Here is a 12,369-nt window from a genome sequence, read left to right on the forward strand (position 1 = left end):
TCGAAATTCCCGCTTTCAAATACTCACGGTGCCAACTTTCCTCAGGTCTTTTGACCCTGTAACTGAAGTCAATACTCCTATTTTTTGTGTCTCAACCGGCCTCACTCTTATCCCGTCCTTGGCCAATGTATCACATGCCACATATTACGTTAACGCAGAACCTTTTAACACGGATTGGTGTAGATCTCTGTTCTTTGCAATTGACTGATAACACGCCGACAGCAGTGGAATTCCATTTCGACCGCCTCTTCCCATCTCTAGAACACATGCCTGCAAGCATTTTAAACGGTCTTTTTTTCTAATTACACAGAGGAATACCCCCATCATACGATTCTTTCTACCGGTGCCTCCGCCAGTTGCCAAAAAGTTGCAGTTGGCATCTTTTCACAGCATTTGGCATGGAGCTATTCTGTACGCATCCTGGATATTATTTCTATATTTGTGAAATTTTTGGCTCTTGGAATGTCCCTGGAAAAAATTTTGTCATGCGTCTTACGTTAACATCTTCGCAATTGTTCGTTTTATTGTACTTTGAAACTTTTCAAAGTAGATCTTTTGATCCGTTTTGTGCGTTTTTTTTTGTCCCATGCACTTTGAAGGTGGTCTATTTCGTCTGGTGGGTCCCTGGCCATGCGGGCATTCGTTCAAACGAGGTGGCTGATTACTTTGCAAGCTCGGCTCTTAAAGGGTCAGTGACAGACCCCATCCGAAATTTCAGTCTGAAGGCAATTTTCAGGTTTCAGCAGTTCCAACACATATCAGGAAAGTTGCGCGATTCCTTACCAGATACTACCTATTATCAGCAATTAGAAATGGGCAGCACTTCGCAGTGGACTACGGCACTTATCGCACGCCTGGTGGGAGAGGCTCTTAGCGTCTTTCGACGAATGCCGGCTTCTGAATCGTTGCAGTATGATAAGGTGAAAGCACTTTGCTTAAAAGATTTTGGTTGCCTGCAGAAGGACTTTGCTAAATGTTTCTGTCTAAAAACCCTGAGAATGCAGACACTGCGTCAGTTTGCACCTCGTCTGAGCAGTTATTTCGATAGTTGAATGCATATGTCTAACACTGAGAAGTCTTTTGAGGGGGTCAAGGATCGTGTAGGTATTGAACCGTTACTAACGCGTTGCAACACCAAGCTTGCAATATTTTTAAATGAAAGAAAATTGAAGTCATTGAGCGAAGTTGCTGACTATGTCAAACAGTTCAAGGAGGAACAGGGGATTAAGAACTTAACTAAGACTAAGGACGAAACATTCAAACAAGAGTATGATGTTTCTCAATCAAGAGCCCCTAGTGAGGGATCCAGGAGTTCACAACCATGTTTCCTTTGAAATCGTGTAGGACATCGCGCGGCCAACTGCCGGTTTGGTGGTGCGCGTGAACCGGCTCAGCCAGTGGGCGAGAACTGCCACAGGAGAAAACACCAAACAAATGAGTGCGTAGTTCAACCGTTGGAAAAAGCTGCTTGGGCTCTATACCCGAACAGAGAGTGGGTGGAGGAGTCGCACGACGGTAAACGCGATGATTAGGTCGACTCAGTGAAGGGCATATGTGATGATCAAAGGCACTCTGTTAACAAACACATGCATGTCATAGTGGGAGAGATCGACGGTAAACGTGTCTCTGTGCTGAGAGAGCGGGGCTAATGTGGTTTTAGTGAGAAGGAGTCTTGTGCTAAAGTCAGAATTCACGGGACATGAAGAAAATTGGTCCTTGTCGACAACACAAAGGGCCAGTTTCCAGAGGCCGGGATAATAGTGTTGACCTCATATTATAAAGGATGGCTAACAGCAAATTGCATAGAGAACGCGCTGCGTGACATGATTATTGGAACGGCTCTTGGGACACGGAGTGTTGATGATCTTGAGGTTAGTTGGAAGATGCCAGTATGTACAGGGGACAAGGATACAGGGGATTCCAGTGATGAGCCTTCGGTTTATGTTAAAGGGTCATGAGGATCAAACGCTCCGCATTAAGAAAAGAGAGGGCGAAAGAACGAGCTTTCTTCGGTTGACCAAACTAGATCGACGACACTTGGACAAACATTGTAGTTGCAGTCGAATGTATTAATAGTACAATAACTTAATATCAATTCGTGGTCTTTGCAAAAAAAAACGATGAGAGGAGAAATCGCTGCCTGACTGTTTCAATAAAGTTGGTAACGTACTGCAAAGTGGAATCCCACAGCACACCGGTTCCTGCTTCAAGACGACTTATTGTATAGACGCTGTGTCTTTAAAGCAGGAAAAGAAATTAAGCAGTTAGTGATTCTAAAAAATTTCAGACCAGAGGTGTTACACTTGCGTCATGACTCGATTTTAGCTGGCCTGCAGGGTGTGAAGAACACTGTATATAAGATAATGGAAAAATTATTTTGTCCACGGATTCAAAGCGAAGTTAAAAGATATGTGAAGTCATCTGCCAACGTTCAACACACAAGGAAAGAGTGCGTCGATTATTTTTGGGCACCATGCTTACCATTGACCATTAACTTTCGAGAGCAGCTGTGGACATTATTCGAACTATAAAAAAAAACCAGTCATAAAAGACAATGGACAACAGAAGGAGTGTACACGCCACAACGACGCCTCAACGCCACCAGTCGTTGTGGCGTGTACACTCCTTCTCTTGTCCACTGTCTTTTGTGACTGGTTTTTATCAAGTTACAATGAACCAACTGGCCCGCATTTCAACTTTTCTGCACATTATTCGACTTTAACACCGGTGTCCAATAAAGGAAATCGTTACATACTCACTCTAGTGGATATGGCAACGAGGTTCCCAGAAGCAGCGCCCTTGAAGGCGATAAATATGATGCAGGTGGCAGAAGCTCCGCTTGAGGTGTCCCCAGGTTATTTGGTGCCAAATGGGATCGTTAGTGATCGTGAATCCAACTTTACGTCTGAAGTTATGAACGAGATTGATCGCTTGGTGGTTGTTAAGCACTTATTAACTTCACCGTATCATCCTTGGCGAATGGTATGGTAGAAAATTGCAATAGTACCATCAAGTTCATGCGGACGAAGAGGTGCCAAGAAAACGCAAAGGGCTGGTATAGGTATCTTCCCGCACTCAAGTTCGCCTATCGTGACGTTCCGCCGGAGAGCTTTAGCTTTTCCCGTTTTGAAATGTTGTATGGACGAAGACTGCGTGGTTCCTTAACAATCCTCAAAGAGATTTTGAGCAACAAGCCATTGGATAGAGAATTTAAACACTACGTGCAGCTATGTGCTTGAGTTGAGAGAAATACTCGAGAAACTTGCAAAATTGCGAATCAGAACTTAGAGCTAAGGAGAGATACAGTAGATATATGAGAAAACCGCCAAAGCGCGGTCACTGAAGCCTGGCGAAAAGGTGTTAATAATGCGTCCTACTGAACACAACAGGCTGTTGATGCAGCGGAAGGGGCCGTTTTTATTGACACAACAAAGGAATGACGTTGACTATGAACTCCTGCTTAACAACCTGAAGATTTTCCATGCAAAAAGGCTCAAAAGATATGAAGAACGAAGATGTAGGGGTAGGAATGCGTGCAGTGCTCATCATGAATAGAATGACGTAGGCAGTCTCCCCACGTTTAAACTTTATTGGAATTAATTGAGCAGAATCGCTGCTCACGGGCAGACGCTTACGCACTCCTTAACCGCAAAAAACATTCCTATGCCAGCCTTTTGCTTTCGTCAATTCCTGACCTCGAGGCCACATTGTCTGCCTCAATAGTGTCAACCCTCGAAAAAGTACTCTCAGTTGTGGTCTAGCGCACGCTCAGCAGCTTCACGCAGGCGTTGTCTGATACTGTTGCAAATCAGGCGGTTCCTCAACCTCAGCTTCTAGTCCCACAAGCATCAACATCTCAGCAGGTCTGTGTTCAAAATTTCGTTGTCACGTCCTCACCCAAGGTGCCGTCTTATGTGCCGCCTCTCGACAGCGTCTCTGTAAGTCTTTCTCGCAGCACTGTTTGCACTAATGATGTAGAAATTGTCTGTCCTACGAAGAAGCGTCGTGCTTCAACCTCTCCGGCTAAGGCCTTCGTTCCCCAGCTCAGGACAAAAAGGGCCTTCTAGAACGTCTTCCAAGTCAGATATGCTACAACAGTCTATTTCAGCTTCAATTCTCGAATAGGCATCATGGCACATGTAAAGGTTCTCGAATGAAATTGCCGCTCTCTTGCATTTTGTCTTCATGATTTAAAAAATTCTCTATCTTCTCATAACTCAGATATTGTGCTCTTGAAAGGAACTTGGCTCTCCCCTGTTAAGCCATTTTCTTTAAACATGTGTCGTGTTTTCCGTGCGGACCGCATAAATGGTATTGGCGGCGGGTGTGTGACCCTGACTTCCTCAAATTTGTGTCTCCGGACATTATTAACTAAAGAAGCAATGGATTCTGATTTCCGACAAGGTAAGTTGCTGGGCGAGTTTGTTTCTATATTCCATAACTACAGCGCAACGAACGGGACGTAGGAGAGGATCAGGACGTAGAAGAACGGGAGGTAGAAGAAGAGCTGTGTTGTGTCCCTGTCTGTGTTCTTCTACGTCCCGTTCGTTGCGCTGTAGTTATGGATTCTGATTGCGAGGTTCTAGCTTTAGATCGCATTCTGCCGCACTGCGCTACTGTCACAGTCACAAACGTCTATTTTCCAAATGGAGTATCCAAAAAAGACCCCCTAGACAGCTCACTTGCAAACTCTAATAAAACGGAGAGTTGAGCGAGTTGGTACATACTGCTGGGAATAACAGCACGGTACTCATTGCAGGGGACTTCAACTCACATCACGTCGTCTGGGGTTCCTATACTTATTCACATGGACATATGTTGTGGGCATGGATGTCAGCAAATGATGTGCTGTGTTGCAATTCTCGGGCCATAACCTTCATCCGCAGACACTCGTGCTCAGTTCTCGATTTGACCTTGGCCGCAAGAGCAGTAGGGATAGGGGCATGGTCCACAATTTTCTGTGGCACATCTAGTGACCACCTGCCAACTACTTCCACCACACTGGTGAGCCCCCTCCGAGATCATGGTTCTGCCTGAAAATTGGTTAACCTTGCAGCCTACAAAACATCTCTGCGCGATTCCCTTATATCTGATCCTTGTTCATGTAGGGCCGACAGGGCTCAGCGACTGGTTTCTTCATTTTAGAAGGCTGCGGAGAGCTCCCAGTTCACTGCGCTACTGCTAGTTGCAATAAATCGCAATTCCCATGGTGAAATCATGCGTGTGAGACGGCTTTCCATCGTGGGTAAGCAGCGTGGAGGAGCCTTTCGCATAATCGGAGCCAGGCAGATTGAATCACCTATAAATTTTTGCCGGCCTCGTTTAAAGGAACCATAGCAAAGGCAAAGGATGACTACAATCAAACTTTCAACACATATGTCTCAAACCCAGAAAAACAGGAAGGCTTTGTATCGTTTTATGGAACGGAATGTGAACTTCTCAGCCATGCAGTTAACCAGTTCGGCGGTGCTCTCTCCACATGAGGCGAAAGATGGGTTAGAACGAATTGCTTAAGGGCTTGCTTCACGTTTTCAGGAGTAGCGTAGAGTCCCGCTGTTCGCCCCTTACCCCAGCTCAGACTATGGTGTGGTTGACAAATCAGAGTTAACAATTGGAGTTTCTTTAATGCAATATTCAGCTCTGGTTTGGGGTGGTGTTACGGCCGGTATGTTGAAAATTCTAGCGCAAGACTTCACTCAGGACCTCCTGGATGTGGTTAATAGATCATCGGAAACTGCATGGTTGCCGCACTCCTGGAAGGTGGCGAAAATAATAATGCTCTTAAAAGATACAAAGAAGGGCTTCCATATTAATACCATTCGGCCGATAGCTCTGATTTCCAATACGGTAAAGCTCATAGAAAGATTTGTGCACAGCCGCCTATCAGCGCATGTTTCAGAAGTCAACGCATTGAGCTCTGCCCAGATCGGATTTTGTTGCGAATGCTCCATTTGGTCTGTCCATGTCGATTTAGAAAGCAGAGTCCGCCTTGCAATGCGCAAGAAAAAAGTGTCAGCATTAGTGACGCTTGATACTGCTAAAGCGTACGACAGTGTTGAATATTTAATCTCTCTCTCTAAACTGGCATTATTACACCCTCCGTACTATATTTATACATGGATCCTCGAATTTTTACCAGGACTGCAGTTCCTATGCTCTGATGGTTCCTTCACCTCAGACACCTATGACCAGACCAGAGACATGCCAAAAGGTTCTGTATTTTCGCCAATTCTATTGAATCTGCTGATATACGACATTCCAGTACACCCTGATGTTACAGTAAATGTTTATGTAGACAACATAGGCTTCTTTGCTTCTGCAGCAGATAATCATGCCCTATATTGTTCTCTCCAGGATTACCTCAATGCGCTCGAGGCTTGGCTGGAACATTAAATTTCGTATTAAATGTGCACAAAAGCAGCGTGCTAGTTTTTAAAACCAACATGCCTCTATATATATCGCTACACAATCGTCGGACAGCATACCTCAGGTAGAATTGTTGAGGTATATAGGCGTCTTTATCATGCCAGTACAAATTGGCGTCCCCACATCAAAACTAGCGTTGAGAAAGGTGAGCGTGCGCTATATTGGCTACTACGAATAAATAATAGGAAAATATTTCTTGTTCCAGGACACGCTTGTACTTCTCTGCAAATCCTAAGTCAGACCAACTTTATAATTTGGGGCATGCTTTTTTCTGGCTCCCCTAACTATAAGCTTCATCCGTTGTTCAAGGTTCAAGGTTCATTTATTGCATGTTTATGGTACAAGGTTAGAAAAACGCTGGAATACGTTAGAAAAACGCTGCTGTTAGAAAACCGCGCACTGCGCCTCTGCCTGGGTCTCCCTCAATCAGTTTCCACCGCAGTTTTGTATCTAGAGGCTCGTATTCCCAACCTTAATTTCTGTTTCCACTTTTAATTGTCAGGACTTTTCTGTGGGCACTTTATTCGGCACCTGGTGTGGCTACACCTATTTTCGTCTCGCACCCAGCCCTCTTTCTCCCTCCTCACTGGCCAATGTTCTGCCTCCGTCAAGTTGTTTTTACTCAGAACCTTTTATCCAACATTGGTGTAGATCTCAATTTTGTATGCAGAGTTGGTTGGTCAGTATCCTCTATGTATATTGCTTTTGACTATATATTCCCACCTAATGCGAAGCATATGACTGCAAGGACATTAACTGGACTCTTTTTGATCACCTTGTCCATTTCCCACAACATACTGTGATTGCTGCAGATACGTCTGGGGCCGGCCGGAAGGCAGCGGTTGGTTTTTTTTCTGAGTTTCTCTCGTGGAGGTTTTCAGTTAGAGTCCCAAATTTCACAACCATATTTCTAGCAGAGTTTATGGCTCTTGGGCTGGCCGCTTTGAAAATTCTCACAACTGTTTCTCAGGTGATATTCCTCTCAGAGTGTCTCTTTGTTTAGTTGGCGCTGGAGTCCACACGAAATGCTTTTTTTGAGACGCTCACTAAAGTTTTTTATTCCCCGATGGCTGAAAGAGGTGTGCTTCGTTTGGATACCAGGCCACTGTGGTATTTTACAAAATGAAGCAGCAGAGTTTTTGGCAAAATCAGCTCTTAATGCACCTGTTGCTTGTAGCGTCCCTAACCTTGTTCTTTTCGGTATGACTCGATTTCAGCGTTTTCAATTAATAACCGCCACGTGCAACGATTCCTTACCCTCAACTGTTGACTCCCAACATTTCATGTACCAATGGAAGGCTCGTACGTGTAAACCCAGCAGTGTGAGGTAGCGAAGACACTCATACGGTTCAAAATTCCCCGTTTAAATCTTTCCTAATGTAGGTGTGAGTTCAGTCCCACAAACCTTCGTGCGGCTTGCGTGAAGTGGAGACATTGGAGCATTTCCTACTCTCTTGCCGGATGCTTGCACATCACAGGAGACACACCTAGAACTTAGCATTACAAAGTATGGTCTCACTTTGTCGGTTACCCTCCTCCTCTCGGCGCGAGCGCCAGGGGTTTTGCATTGCATCAAGTTTGCGAATACCTCCACATTTATGTAACCGATTACCGGCAGATTCCCTCTCTAATTGTTTCCAAAATTTCCGCATTTAAAAGAGCGTTTGGGTATTTTCTGATGTTTAATTATTTAATTCTCAGATATTCTCTTCCGATATTTTGTTTCTTCTTTCACTTTTAAATTGCTTTGAAATTTCACCCAAGGCACAATAATTAGCTTGACACCAGTTTACCCTAGTTAATGGGGTCGCCCCAATGGACCCTGGCCAATTCCTTGTCGTGGATATGTCCCATATCATCAAGGCAACAACGACACCAGAAAGACAAAGGGCTGAGTGAAGGTGACCACAAATTCAGGCTTGGATGGAGAGATCTCGGGAATAGAGGATTTATTTCACAGGTTTTCATACATTTTTTTCAGACCATCCCGGAAAGATTAATGTTATCAGTTGTAGATCCCAACTCTCTACGGATCAGCCTGTTAACGTCAAGCAGTATCCATTACCGCTTGCTGCACAAGACACAACAAAGAAGGAAGTAAAATAATAGTTGGAGCTTGGCGTGCTTGAGAGAAAAATTCACATTATAACGCTCCTCTAGTGGTTGTGAAGAAATCGGACGGTTCAAGCCGACTGTGTTTCTACTTTCGGCACTTGAAATATATTTTGGTAGCGGATGCCGAACCCATTCCGAGTCTTGATGTTGCCTTCGCTAAAGTTACAAACAAGAAATTCTATTCGAAGTTTGATCTAGCTAAGGGCCACTGGCGGATAGCCATGGAGGATTTGTCAAAGAAAAATACTGCGTTCTCTTGCGGGAGTGGGCTGTACTATTTCAAGTTCGCGCCTTTTGGTTTGAAAACCACAGAAGCTGTACTTAGATATCTAGTGAGGAAGGTGCTGCAAGGCATTGGGAATGTAGAACATTACATCAACGACATCTTAGTGGCGACTCCCTCGTCGCCCGAGCACTTGGAATCTTCAGAAAGACTGTTGGACAGAATCCGGATGGTTAACTTAACGATTAAGCCAACCAAGTGCGAAAAAAGGTTTGAAGCTGTGGCATTTCTGGACAATATCATTTGACAGGTACACGTTTCTACAAAGGAAGATATGGTGGGCAAAGTGCAAGCAGCTCAACCATCGAGAACTAAGAAGGAAGTACAATCGTTTCTCGGGTTGACTGCTTTTTATACAGTTTATACCTAATTACGCGGACATTCCAGAACTGTTTGTGCCATTAACAAAAAAGGAGCTAGTAATATGGTAGAATGGAGGTCAATGCATGAGTAAGCCTTCGTAAGGTTAACACAAGACATGATGCAACCACCAGTGCTGCTGGTTCCAGACATGGAAAAATATTTGTTTTGCGGACAGATGCTTCAGACAGTGCTCTCGGAGTTGTGTTCTTGCAGGAACAAGATGTGTGTTTGCATCCAGTGTGTTATGACAGTAAGAAGCTAAGTAAGCACCGTAGAGTTACTCCACTGTAGAAAAAGAATATCTTGCTTTTGTTTTTGTGGTATAACGTTTCCATCTATATTTCTATGGGAAACCGTTCCGAGTGCAGACTGATCACCAGTCGCTGAAATAGTTCAATAAAATGAAGATGACGAATTTAGGAGTGATGAGATGGAGTGCGACACTACAGGAGTATGATTTTAGCATCGACTACATTAGAGGAAAAGAAAATATTGGTGCACAATTTATGAACAGAATGTCTGACGACAAGGTGCGGAAAACGTAACAGTTGAGAGGTTGATGACGACTAGCGAATGCATCTGTACTTTATTACCTCGCGTTAGTCTTGGGGTTTTGTGAGTGCTTTAACATTTTGTGTGCTGTTGCTGAAGATGTAAATGGTGCATAGAAGCAAGGAAGTGACAGTGACATTTGTCTTGATAAAGTGGTTTAATGCGGTGGTCAGTGCAACGGTTGTGGTGGTGAAAACATTTATGAACATGTGTGATTTTGATGAGTGCTATGTTAAGTAGTGGGGTTTTGTGTGATGGTGCTTTCGTGTGCTTTAAGGACACGAGAAAGCAGGTCTTTGCAAAAAAATGTCGTAAACAGTGGGGCTACTGTCACGAGAGAAAAAGAAAAGAGGGATGAGGAAAACTTGGGACGTAAGGAAAGGCACTTTAATTGGCACGTGACACTTGAGAGAGAGAAGGGGAAAGAAAAGAGTGGGGATATTTTAAAAAAAATGGAGAAGACTAAAACTGAATCAAAAACGAGGCAGAAGCAGAAAAAAAATGAAGTGGACGTATGTTTACTTAGGTAAAGAAGAACAAAGGAGGGGTAGCGACGTGGACAGGAGGAGGAACGTCCTAGGTGCTGACTTTGGCGCACGGCAGTCAGCTGCTGCAGGAAGTGTTCGATCGTGATTCCTACTGACCAGGTGTGGTCCCCACCGGCCGATGACCCGGTCCCGTGGATTACGACGATGACCCCGTCTTCGGAACGCGGGCTGTGTGTCAACGCCTCCGGAACGACGATTCAGCCAGCGGCTGTTGCTACCTCCCACACCTCGTCACCGGTACAAGGACGCTCCAACGCCGACATTCAGCAAGGCGACGTGGCAGCACCGACTCTCTTCACCTGATACTCAACTCTCCTCTCGTGGAACAGCGGCGTCTCTTGAAACAAGGTACCGCTTGGGTTTTTGTCTGTACTCCGCGTCCAAAATAGCGTGCGAACCACCCGCGTTTGGTAGCAACAATGTATGAGTGTTATTTGTGATTTACGCGTGAGGACCATTAGTGTTATAGAACTGAGGTGCTTTGTGTAGCGTTATCGTTTTGTATGTGTAATGCGCTTTTTGTTTGTTGCTTACTCATGTATAAAGTGTGGCCTCTTGAGATTTTCTTCGAAGCCTTCTCTCTGCTTTATAGGCTTGCAAGCACACAGATCGCTTACCATGCTACATCGTAAGCACACTTTTCTGCGCAGGTTTGGTGCAGGTCTGTTCAAGAGGAAGAAATGGCAAAGCACAAGGTCCGAATACTGCTAGAAGCCAAAATCGAACACGTGCAAGCTAACATAATTCTCTGTGTTCTAACATAATTCACATGCTCACGCTCAATGTGGACTTGTTCAATGGCCTTGTGAACGGGAAAGTAGGCACACAACAATGCATCGAATGCGACCATCGTCGCAATCGAAAACGCAGTTGTGCAAGCTTAGATACAAACTTAAGACTGGAGCCTTGGCGGCCCTTAGGTCCAGCAATTTAGGTGTGCACAACAAACATATACATGAAAACTGGATACCCTTTGAAATACGAACAGTTACCTACGTTCGTGTACACAACAAACACATACAAGAAAACTGAATACCACCGAAAGAGGAACAGTTACCTACGTTAATCCTAAGCAGGCAAGTTGTCGGTAACGAGATGCCAGTTTCTCATTTTCCAATGAAGTGCCATAATAATTCATAAAATGTAGGGTACCATACACCAACAAGTCTTGTATTGTTACTCAAAAATCCATCCAAGAACATTAGTACATGTCGCACTGCGTCGGACTAAAGAAATCGGTGGCCTCTACCTCACCAATTTGCGCATTGATTTTATAATCTACAACGGAAAGCACTATCCAGATAGGACTCTAGTTGGCCAATTTCCTGGCCGAAAACCGCACAAACACAAAAATATCACCCCCAAGTGTTAAGCCAATATTGAGGAGCCGTACGCCTGCATCTACGCGCTTAGCGCTTGCTCGCTTGGGGTACATGCCCGGGACATACAACACAATCACGTAATACGCCATTCCTCTCTCCTAGTCTTGCGAAAGCGTGGAGGAATCAGGCGCAGCCAATCGAAATTGCAGGGTACAAGTACAGTTATGGCGCTTGCAGAACCAACAACAGAGCAGCAGGAGTCGCCGTCTACCTGCGTGATGTCTTTTCAGAAGAAACCACTGTACCACTGACCATGCCAGATAGCCTCGGTGATTTCTGTACCATGAAGTTACACAGCGGTTTTATAATAGTCGCCTTGCATCTCTCACCTAACGCGCACACCAAAGACATTGCGGACTTCCTGAGAATCGCAATAATACCACATCAAGACACACCAATGATAGTTCTAGGAGACTTCGACGTAGACATAATACCAACAAGAACTATATACCACTCTTGAACGAAACCGTTCCCTTCATTTCCTCGTGATTCTTCTCCCTGCTGTCACCACTTCACTCAACTCATGCATAGATCTCGTCTTTCAGAAGAAGTCCTTGGTCGAGCGCTTAGAAAACATGCCCTGCAACTATACAGATCACAAAACCTCCTTTAAAACATTCGAGAAGTTGGAAAGCAGTCACACTAAAGGCACCGATATACGTCAAAAAATAAAGATTACATTGTAACTGTACACTTAGAG

Source organism: Amblyomma americanum, chromosome 9 (assembly GCF_052857255.1).
Source record: "Amblyomma americanum isolate KBUSLIRL-KWMA chromosome 9, ASM5285725v1, whole genome shotgun sequence".
Taxonomy (NCBI): domain Eukaryota; kingdom Metazoa; phylum Arthropoda; class Arachnida; order Ixodida; family Ixodidae; genus Amblyomma; species Amblyomma americanum.